This window comes from Hemitrygon akajei, chromosome 14 (assembly GCF_048418815.1).
Source record: "Hemitrygon akajei chromosome 14, sHemAka1.3, whole genome shotgun sequence".
In the NCBI taxonomy this organism is placed as follows: domain Eukaryota; kingdom Metazoa; phylum Chordata; class Chondrichthyes; order Myliobatiformes; family Dasyatidae; genus Hemitrygon; species Hemitrygon akajei.
The window spans coordinates 45,202,148-45,222,204 of record NC_133137.1 but is presented as its reverse complement, the minus strand read 5'-3'; positions in this window follow the sequence as shown (position 1 = coordinate 45,222,204).

Below are 20,057 nucleotides of genomic sequence, written 5' to 3'. Positions count from 1 at the left end.
ATCATTTACTTTGCATTTGCAATTAGCTTACGATTGCTTTCAAATACTGAAGTTGTGCAATTGGTGATATTAATTAATGTATGTTCTCCAACTTTAGTAGCATACTCATACAATTGGTTGCAGACTGTTCTAAATCATAAGGGAAGTAAACTGAAAAGTTTTACATGACGTTAGCAGATAGCACATTTTGAGCATAATTGAAAGGTGCACTCTTTTTGGCCGAGTACGTTACTTCATGTTCTGAGCAATCTGTGTTAAGGATATGTACACCACAATTTAGGCTGAAGTGCAAATGTATAGAAATTACATGAATACTTCTGAGAACTATGTAATTCTCTAAATAAAGTTGAATTCAGGAACCTACCACATAGCATTTACATTGCAACTGCCTTTAGCTGTCCTCTCCTTTCAAAAACTAAAGTTCTATAAGTGGATCTGGTGATATTGAAGTAACTTCTCCAACTTTAACAGCACCCTCATAAATTTCGTTGCAGACAGTTGTAAATGGAATGTGCACTCTTTTTGGATGAGTACGTTACTTCATGTTCTGAGCATTCTGTGTTAAGTATATGTACACCACTACTGAGAACCATGGAGAACTCAAAATTAAGTTCAATCCAGGAACCCAGCACACTCATAAAATTGGTTGCAGACTGTTCTAAAACATCAGGAAAGAAAAGTTGAAAGTTTTACATGAAGTTAGCAGAAAGTACATTTTGAGTAGAATTGAAAGGTGCATCTTTTTGGCTGAGTACGTTACTTCATGTTCTGAGCAATCTGTGTTAAGTATATGTACACCACAATCCAGGCTGAAGTTGAAATGTATAGAAATTAAATGAAAACTTCTGAGAACTATGTAATACTCTAAATAAAGTTCAATTCAGGAACCTACCACATATCATTTACTTTGCATTTGCCTTTAGCTTACGATTGCTTTCAAATACTAAAGTTGTGCATTTGGTGATATTGATGAAAGTATCTTTTCCAACTTTAGTAGCACACTCGGAAATTTGGTTTACTGAATACTATAAATTGAATACTATGTAATACTCTAAATAAAGTTCAATTCAGGAACACACCACCTAGCATTTACGTTGCATTTGCCTTTAGCTTACGATTGCTTTCAAATACTGAAGTTGTGCAATTGGTGATATTAATTAATGTATGTTCTCCAACTTTAGCAGCATACTCATACAATTGGTTGCAGACTGTTCTAAAACATAAGGAAAGAAAAGTTGAAAGTTTTACATGAAGTTAGCAGAAAGTACATTTTGAGTAGAATTGAAAGGTGCATCTTTTTGGCGGAGTACGTTACTTCATGTTCTGAGCAATCTGTGTTAGGCATATGTACACCACAATCCAGGCTGAAGTTGAAATGTATAGAATTTAAATGAATACTTCTGAGAACTATGTAATACTCTAAATAAGGTTCAATTCAGGAACCTACCACATATCATTTACTTTGCATTTGCCTTTAGCTTAAGATTGCTTTCAAATACTACAGTTGTGCATTTGTTGATATTGCTGTAAGTATCTTCTCCAATTTTAGTAGCACACTCGGAAAATTGGTTGCAGACTGTTCTAAATCATCAGGGAAGTAAATTTAAAATTTTTACATGACGTTAGCAGATATTACATTTTCAGCATAATTGAAAGGTGCACTCTTTTTGGCTGAGTACGTTACTTCATGTTCTGAGCAGTCTGTGTTAAGTATATGTACACCACTATTCAGGCTGAAGTGCAAATGTATAGAAATTACATGAATACTTCTGAGAACTATGTAATACTCTAAATAAAGTTCAATTCAGGAACATACCACATAGTATTTACTTTGCTTTTGCCTTTAGCTTACGATTGCTTTCAAATACTGAAGTTGTGCAATTGGTGATATTAATTAATGTATGTTCTCCAACTTTAGTAGCATACTCATAAAATTGGTTGCAGACTGTTCTAAAACATCAGGAAAGAAAAGTTGAAAGTTTTACATGAAGTTAGCAGAAAGTACATTTTGAGTAGATTTGAAAGCTGCATCTTTTTGGCGGAGTACGTTACTTCATGTTCTGAGCAATCTGTGTTAAGTATATGTACACCACAATCCAGGCTGAAGTTGAAATGTATAGAAATTAAATGAAAACTTCTGAGAACTATGTAATACTCTAAATAAAGTTCAATTCAGGAACCTACCACATATCATTTACTTTGCATTTGCAATTAGCTTACGATTGCTTTCAAATACTGAAGTTGTGCATTTGGTGATATTAATTAATGTATGTTCTCCAACTTTAGTAGCATACTCATACAATTGGTTGCAGACTGTTCTAAAACATAAGGAAAGAAATGTTGAAAGTTTTACATGAAGTTAGCAGAAAGTACATTTTGAGTAGAATTGAAAGGTGCATCTTTTTGGCGGAGTACGTTACTTCATGTTCTGAGCAATCTGTGTTAGGCATATGTACACCACAATCCAGGCTGAAGTGCAAATGTTTAGAAATTACATAAATACTTCTGAGAACTAAGTAATACTCGAAATAAAGTTCAATTCAGGAACATACCACATAGCATTTACTTTGCATTTGCCTTTAGCTTACGATTGCTTTCAAATACTGCAGTTGTGCAATTGGTGATATTAATTAATGTATCTTCTCCAACTTAAGTAGCACAGTCGTAAAATTGGTTGCAGACTGTTCTAAATCATAAGGGAAGTAAACTGAAAAGTTTTACTTGACGTTAGCAGATAGCACATATTGAGCATAATTGAAAGGTGCACTCTTTTTGGCCGAGTACGTTACTTCATGTTCTGAGCAATCTGTGTTAAGGATATGTACACCACAATTTAGGCTGAAGTGCAAATGTATAGAAATTACATGAATACTTCTGAGAACTATGTAATTCTCTAAATAAAGTTGAATTCAGGAACCTACCACATAGCATTTACATTGCAACTGCCTTTAGCTGTCCTCTCCTTTCAAAAACTAAAGTTCTATAAGTGGATCTGGTGATATTGAAGTAACTTCTCCAACTTTAACAGCACCCTCATAAATTTCGTTGCAGACAGTTGTAAATGGAATGTGCACTCTTTTTGGATGAGTACGTTACTTCATGTTCTGAGCATTCTGTGTTAAGTATATGTACACCACTACTGAGAACCATGGACAACTCAAAATTAAGTTCAATTCAGGAACCCAGCACACTCATAAAATTGGTTGCAGACTGTTCTAAAACATCAGGAAAGAAAAGTTGAAAGTTTTACATGAAGTTAGCAGAAAGTACATTTTGAGTAGATTTGAAAGCTGCATCTTTTTGGCGGAGTACGTTACTTCATGTTCTGAGCAATCTGTGTTAAGTATATGTACACCACAATCCAGGCTGAAGTTGAAATGTATAGAAATTAAATGAAAACTTCTGAGAACTATGTAATACTCTAAATAAAGTTCAATTCAGGAACCTACCACATATCATTTACTTTGCATTTGCCTTTAGCTTACGATTGCTTTCAAATACTAAAGTTGTGCATTTGGTGATATTGATGAAAGTATCTTTTCCAACTTTAGTAGCACACTCGGAAATTTGGTTTACTGAATACTATAAATTGAATACTATGTAATACTCTAAATAAAGTTCAATTCAGGAACACACCACCTAGCATTTACGTTGCATTTGCCTTTAGCTTACGATTGCTTTCAAATACTGAAGTTGTGCAATTGGTGATATTAATTAATGTATGTTCTCCAACTTTAGCAGCATACTCATACAATTGGTTGCAGACTGTTCTAAAACATAAGGAAAGAAAAGTTGAAAGTTTTACATGAAGTTAGCAGAAAGTACATTTTGAGTAGAATTGAAAGGTGCATCTTTTTGGCGGAGTACGTTACTTCATGTTCTGAGCAATCTGTGTTAGGCATATGTACACCACAATCCAGGCTGAAGTTGAAATGTATAGAATTTAAATGAATACTTCTGAGAACTATGTAATACTCTAAATAAGGTTCAATTCAGGAACCTACCACATATCATTTACTTTGCATTTGCCTTTAGCTTAAGATTGCTTTCAAATACTACAGTTGTGCATTTGTTTATATTGCTGTAAGTATCTTCTCCAATTTTAGTAGCACACTCGGAAAATTGGTTGCAGACTGTTCTAAATCATCAGGGAAGTAAATTTAAAATTTTTACATGACGTTAGCAGATATTACATTTTCAGCATAATTGAAAGGTGCACTCTTTTTGGCTGAGTACGTTACTTCATGTTCTGAGCAGTCTGTGTTAAGTATATGTACACCACTATTCAGGCTGAAGTGCAAATGTATAGAAATTACATGAATACTTCTGAGAACTGTGTAATACTCCAAATAAAGTTCAATTCAGGAACATACCACATAACATTTACTATGCATTTGCCTTTAGCTTACGATTGCTTTCAAATACTAAAGTTGTGCATTTGGTGATATTGCTGTAAGTATCTTCTCCAATTTTAGTAGCACACTCGGAAAATTGGTTGCAGACTGTTCTAAATAATCAGGGAAGTAAATTTAAAAATTTTTACATGACGTTAGCAGATATTACATTTTCAGCATAATTGAAAGGTGCTCTCTTTTTGGCTGAGTACGTTACTTCATGTTCTGAGCAGTCTGTGTTAAGTATATGTACACCACTATTCAGGCTGAAGTGCAAATGTATAGAAATTACATGAATACTTCTGAGAACTGTGTAATACTCCAAATAAAGTTCAATTCAGGAACATACCACATAACATTTACTATGCATTTGCCTTTAGCTTACGATTGCTTTCAAATACTAAAGTTGTGCATTTGGTGATATTGATGAAAGTATCTTTTCCAACTTTAGTAGCACACTCGGAAATTTGGTTTACTGAATACTATAAATTGAATACTATGTAATACTCTAAATAAAGTTCAATTCAGGAACACACCACCTAGCATTTACGTTGCATTTGCCTTTAGCTTACGATTGCTTTCAAATACTGAAGTTGTGCAATTGGTGATATTAATTAATGTATGTTCTCCAACTTTAGTAGCATACTCATACAATTGGTTGCAGACTGTTCTAAAACATAAGGAAAGAAAAGTTGAAAGTTTTACATGAAGTTAGCAGAAAGTACATTTTGAGTAGAATTGAAAGGTGCATCTTTTTGGCGGAGTACGTTACTTCATGTTCTGAGCAATCTGTGTTAGGCATATGTACACCACAATCCAGGCTGAAGTTGAAATGTATAGAATTTAAATGAATACTTCTGAGAACTATGTAATACTCTAAATAAGGTTCAATTCAGGAACCTACCACATATCATTTACTTTGCATTTGCCTTTAGCTTAAGATTGCTTTCAAATACTAAAGTTGTGCATTTGTTGATATTGCTGTAAGTATCTTCTCCAATTTTAGTAGCACACTCCGAAAATTGGTTGCAGACTGTTCTAAATCATCAGGGAAGTAAATTTAAAAATTTTTACATGACGTTAGCAGATATTACATTTTCAGCATAATTGAAAGGTGCACTCTTTTTGGCTGAGTACGTTACTTCATGTTCTGAGCAGTCTGTGTTAAGTATATGTACACCACTATTCAGGCTGAAGTGCAAATGTATAGAAATTACATGAATACTTCTGAGAACTATGTAATTCTCTAAATAAAGTTGAATTCAGGAACCTACCACATAGCATTTACATTGCAACTGCCTTTAGCTGTCCTCCCCTTTCAAAAACTAAAGTTCTATAAGTGCATCTGGTGATATTGAAGTAACTTCTCCAACTTTAACAGCACCCTCATAAATTTCGTTGCAGACAGTTGTAAATGGAATGTGCACTCTTTTTGGATGAGTACGTTACTTCATGTTCTGAGCATTCTGTGTTAAGTATATGTACACCACTACTGAGAACCATGGAGAACTCAAAATTAAGTTCAATTCAGGAACCCAGCACACTCATAAAATTGGTTGCAGACTGTTCTAAAACATCAGGAAAGAAAAGTTGAAAGTTTTACATGAAGTTAGCAGAAAGTACATTTTGAGTAGATTTGAAAGCTGCATCTTTTTGGCGGAGTACGTTACTTCATGTTCTGAGCAATCTGTGTTAAGTATATGTACACCACAATCCAGGCTGAAGTTGAAATGTATAGAAATTAAATGAAAACTTCTGAGAACTATGTAATACTCTAAATAAAGTTCAATTCAGGAACCTACCACATATCATTTACTTTGCATTTGCCTTTAGCTTACGATTGCTTTCAAATACTAAAGTTGTGCATTTGGTGATATTGATGAAAGTATCTTTTCCAACTTTAGTAGCACACTCGGAAATTTGGTTGCAGACTGTACTAAACCATCAGGGAAGTAAGTTTAAAAATTTTTACATTGCGTTAGCAGATATTACATTTTGAGCATAATTGAAAGGTGCACTCTTTTTGGCTGAGTACGTTACCTCATGTTCTGAGCAATCTGTGTTAAGTATATGTACACCACAATTCAGGCTGAAGTGCAAATGTTTAGAAATTACATAAATACTTCTGAGAACTAAGTAATACTCTAAATAAGGTTCAATTTAGGAACATACCACATAGCATTTACTTTGCATTTGCCTTTAGCTTACGATTGCTTTCAAATACTGAAGTTGTGCAATTGGTGATATTAATTAATGTATCTTCTCCAACTTAAGTAGCACAGTCGGAAAATTGGTTGCAGAATGTTCTAAATCATAAGGGAAGTAAACTGAAAAGTTTTACATCACGTTAGCAGATAGTACATTTTGAGCATAATTGAAAGCTGCACTCTTTTTGGCTGAGTACGTTACATCATGTTCTGAGCAATCTGTGTTAAGTATATGTACACCACAATTCAGGCTGAAGTGCAAATGTATAGATTACATAAATACTTCTGAGAAATATGTAATACTCTAAATAAAGTTCAATTCAGGAACATACCACATAGTATTTACTTTGCTTTTGCCTTTAGCTTACGATTGCTTTCAAATACTGAAGTTGTGCAATTGGTGATATTAATTAATGTATGTTCTCCAACTTTAGTAGCATACTCATACAATTGGTTGCAGACTGTTCTAAAACATAAGGAAAGAAAAGTTGAAAGTTTTACATGAGGTTAGCAGATAGTACATTTTGAGCAGAATTGAAAGGTGCACTCTTTTTGGCGGAGTACGTAACTTCATCTTCTGAGCAATCTGTGTTAAGTATATGTACACCACAATTCAGTCTGAGGTGCAAATGTATAGAAATTAAATGAATTCTTCTGAGAACTATGTAATACTCTAAATAAAGTTCAATTCAGGAACCTACCACATATCATTTACTTTGCATTTGCCTTTAGCTTACGATTGCTTTCAAATACTAAAGTTGTGCATTTGGTGATATTGCTGAAAGTATCTTCTCCAATTTTAGTACCACACTCGGAAAATTGGTTGCAGACTGTACTAAACCATCAGGGAAGTAGGTTTAAAAATTTTTACATGACGTTAGCAGGTATTACATTTTGAGCATAATTGAAAGGTGCACTCTTTTTGGCTGAGTACGTTACTTCATGTTCTGAGCAATCTGTGTTAAGGATATGTACACCACAATTTAGGCTGAAGTGCAAATGTATAGAAATTACATGAATACTTCTGAGAACTATGTAATTCTCTAAATAAAGTTGAATTCAGGAACCTACCACATAGCATTTACATTGCAACTGCCTTTAGCTGTCCTCTCCTTTCAAAAACTAAAGTTCTATAAGTGGATCTGGTGATATTGAAGTAACTTCTCCAACTTTAACAGCACCCTCATAAATTTCGTTGCAGACAGTTGTAAATGGAATGTGCACTCTTTTTGGATGAGTACGTTACTTCATGTTCTGAGCATTCTGTGTTAAGTATATGTACACCACTACTGAGAACCATGGACAACTCAAAATTAAGTTCAATTCAGGAACCCAGCACACTCATAAAATTGGTTGCAGACTGTTCTAAAACATCAGGAAAGAAAAGTTGAAAGTTTTACATGAAGTTAGCAGAAAGTACATTTTGAGTAGATTTGAAAGCTGCATCTTTTTGGCGGAGTACGTTACTTCATGTTCTGAGCAATCTGTGTTAAGTATATGTACACCACAATCCAGACTGAAGTTGAAATGTATAGAAATTAAATGAAAACTTCTGAGAACTATGTAATACTCTAAATAAAGTTCAATTCAGGAACCTACCACGTATCATTTACTTTGCATTTGCAATTAGCTTACGATTGCTTTCAAATACTGAAGTTGTGCAATTGGTGATATTAATTAATGTATGTTCTCCAACTTTAGTAGCATACTCATACAATTGGTTGCAGACTGTTCTAAAACATAAGGAAAGAAAAGTTGAAAGTTTTACATGAAGTTAGCAGAAAGTACATTTTGAGTAGAATTGAAAGGTGCATCTTTTTGGCGGAGTACGTTACTTCATGTTCTGAGCAATCTGTGTTAGGCATATTTACACCACAATCCAGGCTGAAGTTGAAATGTATAGAATTTAAATGAATACTTCTGAGAACTATGTAATACTCTAAATAAGGTTCAATTCAGGAACCTACCACATATCATTTACTTTGCATTTGCCTTTAGCTTAAGATTGCTTTCAAATACTAAAGTTGTGCATTTGTTGATATTGCTGTAAGTATCTTCTCCAATTTTAGTAGCACACTCGGAAAATTGGTTGCAGACTGTTCTAAATCATCAGGGAAGTAAATTTAAAAATTTTTACATGACGTTAGCAGATATTACATTTTCAGCATAATTGAAAGGTGCACTCTTTTTGGCTGAGTACGTTACTTCATGTTCTGAGCAGTCTGTGTTAAGTATATGTACACCACTATTCAGGCTGAAGTGCAAATGTATAGAAATTACATGAATACTTCTGAGAACTGTGTAATACTCGAAATAAAGTTCAATTCAGGAACATACCACATAGCATTTACTTTGCATTTGCCTTTAGCTTACGATTGCTTTCAAATACTGCAGTTGTGCAATTGGTGAAATTAATTAATGTATCTTCTCCAACTTAAGTAGAACAGTCGGAAAATTGGTTGCAGACTGTACTAAACCATCATGGAAGTAAGTTTAAAAATTTTTACAAGACGTTAGCAGATATTACATTTTCAGCATAATTGAAAGGTGCACTCTTTTTGGCTGAGTACGTTACTTCATGTTCTGAGCAATCTGTGTTAAGTATATGTACACCACAATTCAGGCTGAAGTGCAAATGTTTAGAAATTACATAAATACTTCTGAGAACTAAGTAATACTCGAAATAAAGTTCAATTCAGGAACATACCACATAGCATTTACTTTGCATTTGCCTTTAGCTTACGATTGCTTTCAAATACTGCAGTTGTGCAATTGGTGATATTAATTAATGTATCTTCTCCAACTTATGTAGCACAGTCGGAAAATTGGTTGCAGACTGTTCTAAATCATAAGGGAAGTAAACTGAAAAGTTTTACATGGCGTTAGCAGATAGCACATTTTGAGCATAATTGAAAGGTGCACTCTTTTTGGCCGAGTACGTTACTTCATGTTCTGAGCAATCTGTGTTAAGGATATGTACACCACAATTTAGGCTGAAGTGCAAATGTATAGAAATTACATGAATACTTCTGAGAACTATGTAATTCTCTAAATAAAGTTGAATTCAGGAACCTACCACATAGCATTTACATTGCAACTGCCTTTAGCTGTCCTCTCCTTTCAAAAACTAAAGTTCTATAAGTGGATCTGGTGATATTGAAGTAACTTCTCCAACTTTAACAGCACCCTCATAAATTTCGTTGCAGACAGTTGTAAATGGAATGTGCACTCTTTTTGGATGAGTACGTTACTTCATGTTCTGAGCATTCTGTGTTAAGTATATGTACACCACTACTGAGAACCATGGAGAACTCAAAATTAAGTTCAATTCAGGAACCCAGCACACTCATAAAATTGGTTGAAGACTGTTCTAAAACATCAGGAAAGAAAAGTTGAAAGTTTTACATGAAGTTAGCAGAAAGTACATTTTGAGTAGATTTGAAAGCTGCATCTTTTTGGCGGAGTACGTTACTTCATGTTCTGAGCAATCTGTGTTAGGTATATGTACACCACAATCCAGGCTGAAGTTGAAATGTATAGAAATTAAATGAAAACTTCTGAGAACTATGTAATACTCTAAATAAAGTTCAATTCAGGAACCTACCACATATCATTTACTTTGCATTTGCCTTTAGCTTACGATTGCTTTCAAATACTAAAGTTGTGCATTTGGTGATATTGCTGAAAGTATCTTCTCCAATTTTAGTACCACACTCGGAAACTTGGTTGCAGACTGTACTAAACCATCAGGGAAGTAAGTTTAAAAATTTTTACATGACGTTAGCAGGTATTACATTTTGAGCATAATTGAAAGGTGCACTCCTTTTGGCTGAGTACGTTACTTCATGTTCTGAGCAATCTGTGTTAAGGATATGTACACCACAATTTAGGCTGAAGTGCAAATGTATAGAAATTACATGAATACTTCTGAGAACTATGTAATTCTCTAAATAAAGTTGAATTCAGGAACCTACCACATAGCATTTACATTGCAACTGCCTTTAGCTGTCCTCTCCTTTCAAAAACTAAAGTTCTATAAGTGGATCTGGTGATATTGAAGTAACTTCTCCAACTTTAACAGCACCCTCATAAATTTCGTTGCAGACAGTTGTAAATGGAATGTGCACTCTTTTTGGATGAGTACGTTACTTCATGTTCTGAGCATTCTGTGTTAAGTATATGTACACCACTACTGAGAACCATGGAGAACTCAAAATTAAGTTCAATTCAGGAACCCAGCACACTCATAAAATTGGTTGCAGACTGTTCTAAAACATCAGGAAAGAAAAGTTGAAAGTTTTACATGAAGTTAGCAGAAAGTACATTTTGAGTAGATTTGAAAGCTGCATCTTTTTGGCGGAGTACGTTACTTCATGTTCTGAGCAATCTGTGTTAAGTATATGTACACCACAATCCAGGCTGAAGTTGAAATGTATAGAAATTAAATGAAAACTTCTGAGAACTATGTAATACTCTAAATAAAGTTCAATTCAGGAACCTACCACGTATCATTTACTTTGCATTTGCAATTAGCTTACGATTGCTTTCAAATACTGAAGTTGTGCAATTGGTGATATTAATTAATGTATGTTCTCCAACTTTAGTAGCATACTCATACAATTGGTTGCAGACTGTTCTAAAACATAAGGAAAGAAAAGTTGAAAGTTTTACATGAAGTTAGCAGAAAGTACATTTTGAGTAGAATTGAAAGGTGCATCTTTTTGGCGGAGTACGTTACTTCATGTTCTGAGCAATCTGTGTTAGGCATATTTACACCACAATCCAGGCTGAAGTTGAAATGTATAGAATTTAAATGAATACTTCTGAGAACTATGTAATACTCTAAATAAGGTTCAATTCAGGAACCTACCACATATCATTTACTTTGCATTTGCCTTTAGCTTAAGATTGCTTTCAAATACTAAAGTTGTGCATTTGTTGATATTGCTGTAAGTATCTTCTCCAATTTTAGTAGCACACTCGGAAAATTGGTTGCAGACTGTTCTAAATCATCAGGGAAGTAAATTTAAAATTTTTTACATGACGTTAGCAGATATTACATTTTCAGCATAATTGAAAGGTGCACTCTTTTTGGCTGAGTACGTTACTTCATGTTCTGAGCAGTCTGTGTTAAGTATATGTACACCACTATTCAGGCTGAAGTGCAAATGTATAGAAATTACATGAATACTTCTGAGAACTATGTAATACTCTAAATAAAGTTCAATTCAGGAACCTACCACGTATCATTTACTTTGCATTTGCAATTAGCTTACGATTGCTTTCAAATACTGAAGTTGTGCAATTGGTGATATTAATTAATGTATGTTCTCCAACTTTAGTAGCATACTCATACAATTGGTTGCAGACTGTTCTAAAACATAAGGAAAGAAAAGTTGAAAGTTTTACATGAAGTTAGCAGAAAGTACATTTTGAGTAGAATTGAAAGGTGCATCTTTTTGGCGGAGTACGTTACTTCATGTTCTTAGCAATCTGTGTTAGGCATATTTACACCACAATCCAGGCTGAAGTTGAAATGTATAGAATTTAAATGAATACTTCTGAGAACTATGTAATACTCTAAATAAGGTTCAATTCAGGAACCTACCACATATCATTTACTTTGCATTTGCCTTTAGCTTAAGATTGCTTTCAAATACTAAAGTTGTGCATTTGTTGATATTGCTGTAAGTATCTTCTCCAATTTTAGTAGCACACTCGGAAAATTGATTGCAGACTGTTCTAAATCATCAGGGAAGTAAATTTAAAAATTTTTACATGACGTTAGCAGATATTACATTTTCAGCATAATTGAAAGGTGCACTCTTTTTGGCTGAGTACGTTACTTCATGTTCTGAGCAGTCTGTGTTAAGTATATGTACACCACTATTCAGGCTGAAGTGCAAATGTATAGAAATTACATGAATACTTCTGAGAACTGTGTAATACTCGAAATAAAGTTCAATTCAGGAACATACCACATAGCATTTACTTTGCATTTGCCTTTAGCTTACGATTGCTTTCAAATACTGCAGTTGTGCAATTGGTGAAATTAATTAATGTATCTTCTCCAACTTAAGTAGAACAGTCGGAAAATTGGTTGCAGACTGTACTAAACCATCATGGAAGTAAGTTTAAAAATTTTTACAAGACGTTAGCAGATATTACATTTTCAGCATAATTGAAAGGTGCACTCTTTTTGGCTGAGTACGTTACTTCATGTTCTGAGCAATCTGTGTTAAGTATATGTACACCACAATTCAGGCTGAAGTGCAAATGTTTAGAAATTACATAAATACTTCTGAGAACTAAGTAATACTCGAAATAAAGTTCAATTCAGGAACATACCACATAGCATTTACTTTGCATTTGCCTTTAGCTTACGATTGCTTTCAAATACTGCAGTTGTGCAATTGGTGATATTAATTAATGTATCTTCTCCAACTTATGTAGCACAGTCGGAAAATTGGTTGCAGACTGTTCTAAATCATAAGGGAAGTAAACTGAAAAGTTTTACATGGCGTTAGCAGATAGCACATTTTGAGCATAATTGAAAGGTGCACTCTTTTTGGCCGAGTACGTTACTTCATGTTCTGAGCAATCTGTGTTAAGGATATGTACACCACAATTTAGGCTGAAGTGCAAATGTATAGAAATTACATGAATACTTCTGAGAACTATGTAATTCTCTAAATAAAGTTGAATTCAGGAACCTACCACATAGCATTTACATTGCAACTGCCTTTAGCTGTCCTCTCCTTTCAAAAACTAAAGTTCTATAAGTGGATCTGGTGATATTGAAGTAACTTCTCCAACTTTAACAGCACCCTCATAAATTTCGTTGCAGACAGTTGTAAATGGAATGTGCACTCTTTTTGGATGAGTACGTTACTTCATGTTCTGAGCATTCTGTGTTAAGTATATGTACACCACTACTGAGAACCATGGAGAACTCAAAATTAAGTTCAATTCAGGAACCCAGCACACTCATAAAATTGGTTGAAGACTGTTCTAAAACATCAGGAAAGAAAAGTTGAAAGTTTTACATGAAGTTAGCAGAAAGTACATTTTGAGTAGATTTGAAAGCTGCATCTTTTTGGCGGAGTACGTTACTTCATGTTCTGAGCAATCTGTGTTAGGTATATGTACACCACAATCCAGGCTGAAGTTGAAATGTATAGAAATTAAATGAAAACTTCTGAGAACTATGTAATACTCTAAATAAAGTTCAATTCAGGAACCTACCACATATCATTTACTTTGCATTTGCCTTTAGCTTACGATTGCTTTCAAATACTAAAGTTGTGCATTTGGTGATATTGCTGAAAGTATCTTCTCCAATTTTAGTACCACACTCGGAAACTTGGTTGCAGACTGTACTAAACCATCAGGGAAGTAAGTTTAAAAATTTTTACATGACGTTAGCAGGTATTACATTTTGAGCATAATTGAAAGGTGCACTCCTTTTGGCTGAGTACGTTACTTCATGTTCTGAGCAATCTGTGTTAAGGATATGTACACCACAATTTAGGCTGAAGTGCAAATGTATAGAAATTACATGAATACTTCTGAGAACTATGTAATTCTCTAAATAAAGTTGAATTCAGGAACCTACCACATAGCATTTACATTGCAACTGCCTTTAGCTGTCCTCTCCTTTCAAAAACTAAAGTTCTATAAGTGGATCTGGTGATATTGAAGTAACTTCTCCAACTTTAACAGCACCCTCATAAATTTCGTTGCAGACAGTTGTAAATGGAATGTGCACTCTTTTTGGATGAGTACGTTACTTCATGTTCTGAGCATTCTGTGTTAAGTATATGTACACCACTACTGAGAACCATGGAGAACTCAAAATTAAGTTCAATTCAGGAACCCAGCACACTCATAAAATTGGTTGCAGACTGTTCTAAAACATCAGGAAAGAAAAGTTGAAAGTTTTACATGAAGTTAGCAGAAAGTACATTTTGAGTAGATTTGAAAGCTGCATCTTTTTGGCGGAGTACGTTACTTCATGTTCTGAGCAATCTGTGTTAAGTATATGTACACCACAATCCAGGCTGAAGTTGAAATGTATAGAAATTAAATGAAAACTTCTGAGAACTATGTAATACTCTAAATAAAGTTCAATTCAGGAACCTACCACGTATCATTTACTTTGCATTTGCAATTAGCTTACGATTGCTTTCAAATACTGAAGTTGTGCAATTGGTGATATTAATTAATGTATGTTCTCCAACTTTAGTAGCATACTCATACAATTGGTTGCAGACTGTTCTAAAACATAAGGAAAGAAAAGTTGAAAGTTTTACATGAAGTTAGCAGAAAGTACATTTTGAGTAGAATTGAAAGGTGCATCTTTTTGGCGGAGTACGTTACTTCATGTTCTGAGCAATCTGTGTTAGGCATATTTACACCACAATCCAGGCTGAAGTTGAAATGTATAGAATTTAAATGAATACTTCTGAGAACTATGTAATACTCTAAATAAGGTTCAATTCAGGAACCTACCACATATCATTTACTTTGCATTTGCCTTTAGCTTAAGATTGCTTTCAAATACTAAAGTTGTGCATTTGTTGATATTGCTGTAAGTATCTTCTCCAATTTTAGTAGCACACTCGGAAAATTGGTTGCAGACTGTTCTAAATCATCAGGGAAGTAAATTTAAAAATTTTTACATGACGTTAGCAGATATTACATTTTCAGCATAATTGAAAGGTGCACTCTTTTTGGCTGAGTACGTTACTTCATGTTCTGAGCAGTCTGTGTTAAGTATATGTACACCACTATTCAGGCTGAAGTGCAAATGTATAGAAATTACATGAATACTTCTGAGAACTATGTAATACTCTAAATAAAGTTCAATTCAGGAACCTACCACGTATCATTTACTTTGCATTTGCAATTAGCTTACGATTGCTTTCAAATACTGAAGTTGTGCAATTGGTGATATTAATTAATGTATGTTCTCCAACTTTAGTAGCATACTCATACAATTGGTTGCAGACTGTTCTAAAACATAAGGAAAGAAAAGTTGAAAGTTTTACATGAAGTTAGCAGAAAGTACATTTTGAGTAGAATTGAAAGGTGCATCTTTTTGGCGGAGTACGTTACTTCATGTTCTTAGCAATCTGTGTTAGGCATATTTACACCACAATCCAGGCTGAAGTTGAAATGTATAGAATTTAAATGAATACTTCTGAGAACTATGTAATACTCTAAATAAGGTTCAATTCAGGAACCTACCACATATCATTTACTTTGCATTTGCCTTTAGCTTAAGATTGCTTTCAAATACTAAAGTTGTGCATTTGTTGATATTGCTGTAAGTATCTTCTCCAATTTTAGTAGCACACTCGGAAAATTGATTGCAGACTGTTCTAAATCATCAGGGAAGTAAATTTAAAAATTTTTACATGACGTTAGCAGATATTACATTTTCAGCATAATTGAAAGGTGCACTCTTTTTGGCTGAGTACGTTACTTCATGTTCTGAGCAGTCTGTGTTAAGTATATGTACACCACTATTCAGGCTGAAGTGCAAATGTATAGAAATTACATGAATACTTCTGAGAACTGTGTAATACTCGAAATAAAGTTCAATTCAGGAACATACCACATAGCATTTACTTTGCATTTGCCTTTAGCTTACGATTGCTTTCAAATACTGCAGTTGTGCAATTGGTGAAATTAATTAATGTATCTTCTCCAACTTAAGTAGAACAGTCGGAAAATTGGTTGCAGACTGTACTAAACCATCATGGAAGTAAGTTTAAAAATTTTTACAAGACGTTAGCAGATATTACATTTTCAGCATAATTGAAAGGTGCACTCTTTTTGGCTGAGTACGTTACTTCATGTTCTGAGCAATCTGTGTTAAGTATATGTACACCACAATTCAGGCTGAAGTGCAAATGTTTAGAAATTACATAAATACTTCTGAGAACTAAGTAATACTCGAAATAAAGTTCAATTCAGGAACATACCACATAGCATTTACTTTGCATTTGCCTTTAGCTTACGATTGCTTTCAAATACTGCAGTTGTGCAATTGGTGATATTAATTAATGTATCTTCTCCAACTTAAGTAGCACAGTCGGAAAATTGGTTGCAGACTGTTCTAAATCATAAGGGAAGTAAACTGAAAAGTTTTACATGACGTTAGCAGATAGCACATTTTGAGCATAATTGAAAGGTGCACTCTTTTTGGCCGAGTACGTTACTTCATGTTCTGAGCAATCTGTGTTAAGGATATGTACACCACAATTTAGGCTGAAGTGCAAATGTATAGAAATTACATGAATACTTCTGAGAACTATGTAATTCTCTAAATAAAGTTGAATTCAGGAACATACCACATAGCATTTACTTTGCATTTGCCTTTAGCTTACGATTGCTTTCAAATACTGCAGTTGTGCAATTGGTGATATTAATTAATGTATCTTCTCCAACTTAAGTAGAACAGTCGGAAAATTGGTTGCAGACTGTACTAAACCATCATGGAAGTAAGTTTAAAAATTTTTACATGACGTTAGCAGATATTACATTTTCAGCATAATTGAAAGGTGCACTCTTTTTGGCTGTGTACGTTACTTCATGTTCTGAGCAATCTGTGTTAAGTATATGTACACCACAATTCAGGCTGAAGTGCAAATGTTTAGAAATTACATAAATACTTCTGAGAACTAAGTAATACTCGAAATAAAGTTCAATTCAGGAACATACCACATAGCATTTACTTTGCATTTGCCTTTAGCTTACGATTGCTTTCAAATACTGCAGTTGTGCAATTGGTGATATTAATTCAGCAAGGCCTTTGACAAAGTTCCACATGGAAGGTTAGTTAAGAAGGTTCAGTCGTTAGGTATTAGTGCTGGAGTAATAAAATGGATTCAACAGTGGCTAGATGGGAGATGCCAGAGAGTAGTGGTGGATAATTGTTTATCGGGATGGAGGCCGGTGACTAGCGGGGTGCCTCAGGGATCTGTTTTGGGCCCAATGTTGTTTGTAATATACATAAATGATCTGGATGATGGGGTGGTAAATTGGATTAGTAAGTATGCTGATGATACTAAGGTAGGAGGTGTTGTGGATAATGAGGTGGGTTTTCAAAGCTTGCAGGGAGATTTATGCCGGTTAGAAGAATGGGCTGAACGTTGGCAGATGGAGTTTAATGCTGAGAAGTGTGAGGTTCTACATTTTGGCAGGAATAATCCAAATAGAACATACAGGGTAAATGGTAGGGCATTGAGGAATGCAGTGGAACAGAGAGATCTAGGAATAACAGTGCATAGTTCCCTGAAGGTGGAGTCTCATGTAGATAGGGTGGTGAAGAAGGCTTTTGGAACGCTGGCCTTTATAAATCAGAGCATTGAGTACAGAAGTTGGGATGTAATGTTAAAATTGTACAAGGCATTGGTAAGGCCAAATTTGGAATATTGTGTACAGTTCTGGTCACCGAATTATAGGAAAGATATCAATAAATTAGAGAGAGTGCAGAGACGATTTACTAGGATGTTACCAGGGTTTCAGCACTTAAGTTACAGAGAAAGGTTGAACAAGTTAGGTCTCTATTCATTGGAGCGTAGAAGGTTGAGGGGGGATTTGATCGAGGTATTTAAAATGTTGAGAGGGATAGATAGAGTTGACGTGAATAGGCTGTTTCCATTGAGAGTAGGGGAGATTCAAACGAGAGGACATGATTTGAGAGTTAGGGGGCAAAAGTTTAAGGGAAACACGAGGGGGTATTTCTTTACTCAGAGAGTGATAGCTGTGTGGAATGAGCTTCCTGTAGAAGTAGTAGAGGCCAGATCAGTTGTGTCATTTAAGGTAAAATTGGATAGGTATATGGATAGGAAAGGAGTGGAGGGTTATGGGCTGAGTGCGGGTAGGTGGGACTAGGTGAGATTAAGAGTTCGGCACGGACTAGGAGGGCCGGAATGGCCTGTTTCCGTGCTGTGATTGTTATATGGTTATATGGTTATATGGTTAATTAATGTATCTTCTCCAACTTAAGTAGCACAGTCGGAAAATTGGTTGCAGACTGTTCTAAATCATAAGGGAAGTAAACTGAAAAGTTTTACATGACGTTAGCAGATAGCACATTTTGAGCATAATTGAAAGGTGCACTCTTTTTGGCCGAGTACGTTACTTCATGTTCTGAGCAATCTGTGTTAAGGATATGTACACCACAATTTAGGCTGAAGTGCAAATGTATAGAAATTACATGAATACTTCTGAGAACTATGTAATTCTCTAAATAAAGTTGAATTTAGGAACCTACCACATAGCATTTACATTGCAACTGCCTTTAGCTGTCCTCTCCTTTCAAAAACTAAAGTTCTATAAGTGGATCTGGTGATATTGAAGTAACTTCTCCAACTTTAACAGCACCCTCATAAATTTCGTTGCAGACAGTTGTAAATGGAATGTGCACTCTTTTTGGATGAGTACGTTACTTCATGTTCTGAGCATTCTGTGTTAAGTATATGTACACCACTACTGAGAACCATGGAGAACTCAAAATTAAGTTCAATTCAGGAACCCAGCACACTCATAAAATTGGTTGCAGACTGTTCTAAAACATCAGGAAAGAAAAGTTGAAAGTTTTACATGAAGTTAGCAGAAAGTACATTTTGAGTAGATTTGAAAGCTGCATCTTTTTGGCGGAGTACGTTACTTCATGTTCTGAGCAATCTGTGTTAAGTATATGTACACCACAATCCAGGCTGAAGTTGAAATGTATAGAAATTAAATGAAAACTTCTGAGAACTATGTAATACTCTAAATAAAGTTCAATTCAGGAACCTACCACGTATCATTTACTTTGCATTTGCCTTTAGCTTACGATTGCTTTCAAATACTAAAGTTGTGCATTTGGTGATATTGCTGAAAGTATCTTCTCCAATTTTAGTAGCACACTCGGAAAATTGGTTGCAGACTGTTCTAAATCATCAGGGAAGTAAATTTAAAAATTTTTACATGACGTTAGCAGATATTACATTTTGAGCAGAATTGAAAGGTGCACTCCTTTTGGCTGAGTACGTTACTTCATGTTCTGAGCAGTCTGTGTTAAGTATATGTACACCACTATTCAGGCTGAAGTGCAAATGTATAGAAATTACATGAATACTTCTGAGAACTGTGTAATACTCCAAATAAAGTTCAATTCAGGAACATACCACATAACATTTACTATGCATTTGCCTTTAGCTTACGATTGCTTTCAAATACTAAAGTTGTGCATTTGGTGATATTGATGAAAGTATCTTTTCCAACTTTAGTAGCACACTCGGAAATTTGGTTTACTGAATACTATAAATTGAATACTATGTAATACTCTAATTAAAGTTCAATTCAGGAACACACCACCTAGCATTTACGTTGCATTTGCCTTTAGCTTACGATTGCTTTCAAATACTGAAGTTGTGCAATTGGTGATATTAATTAATGT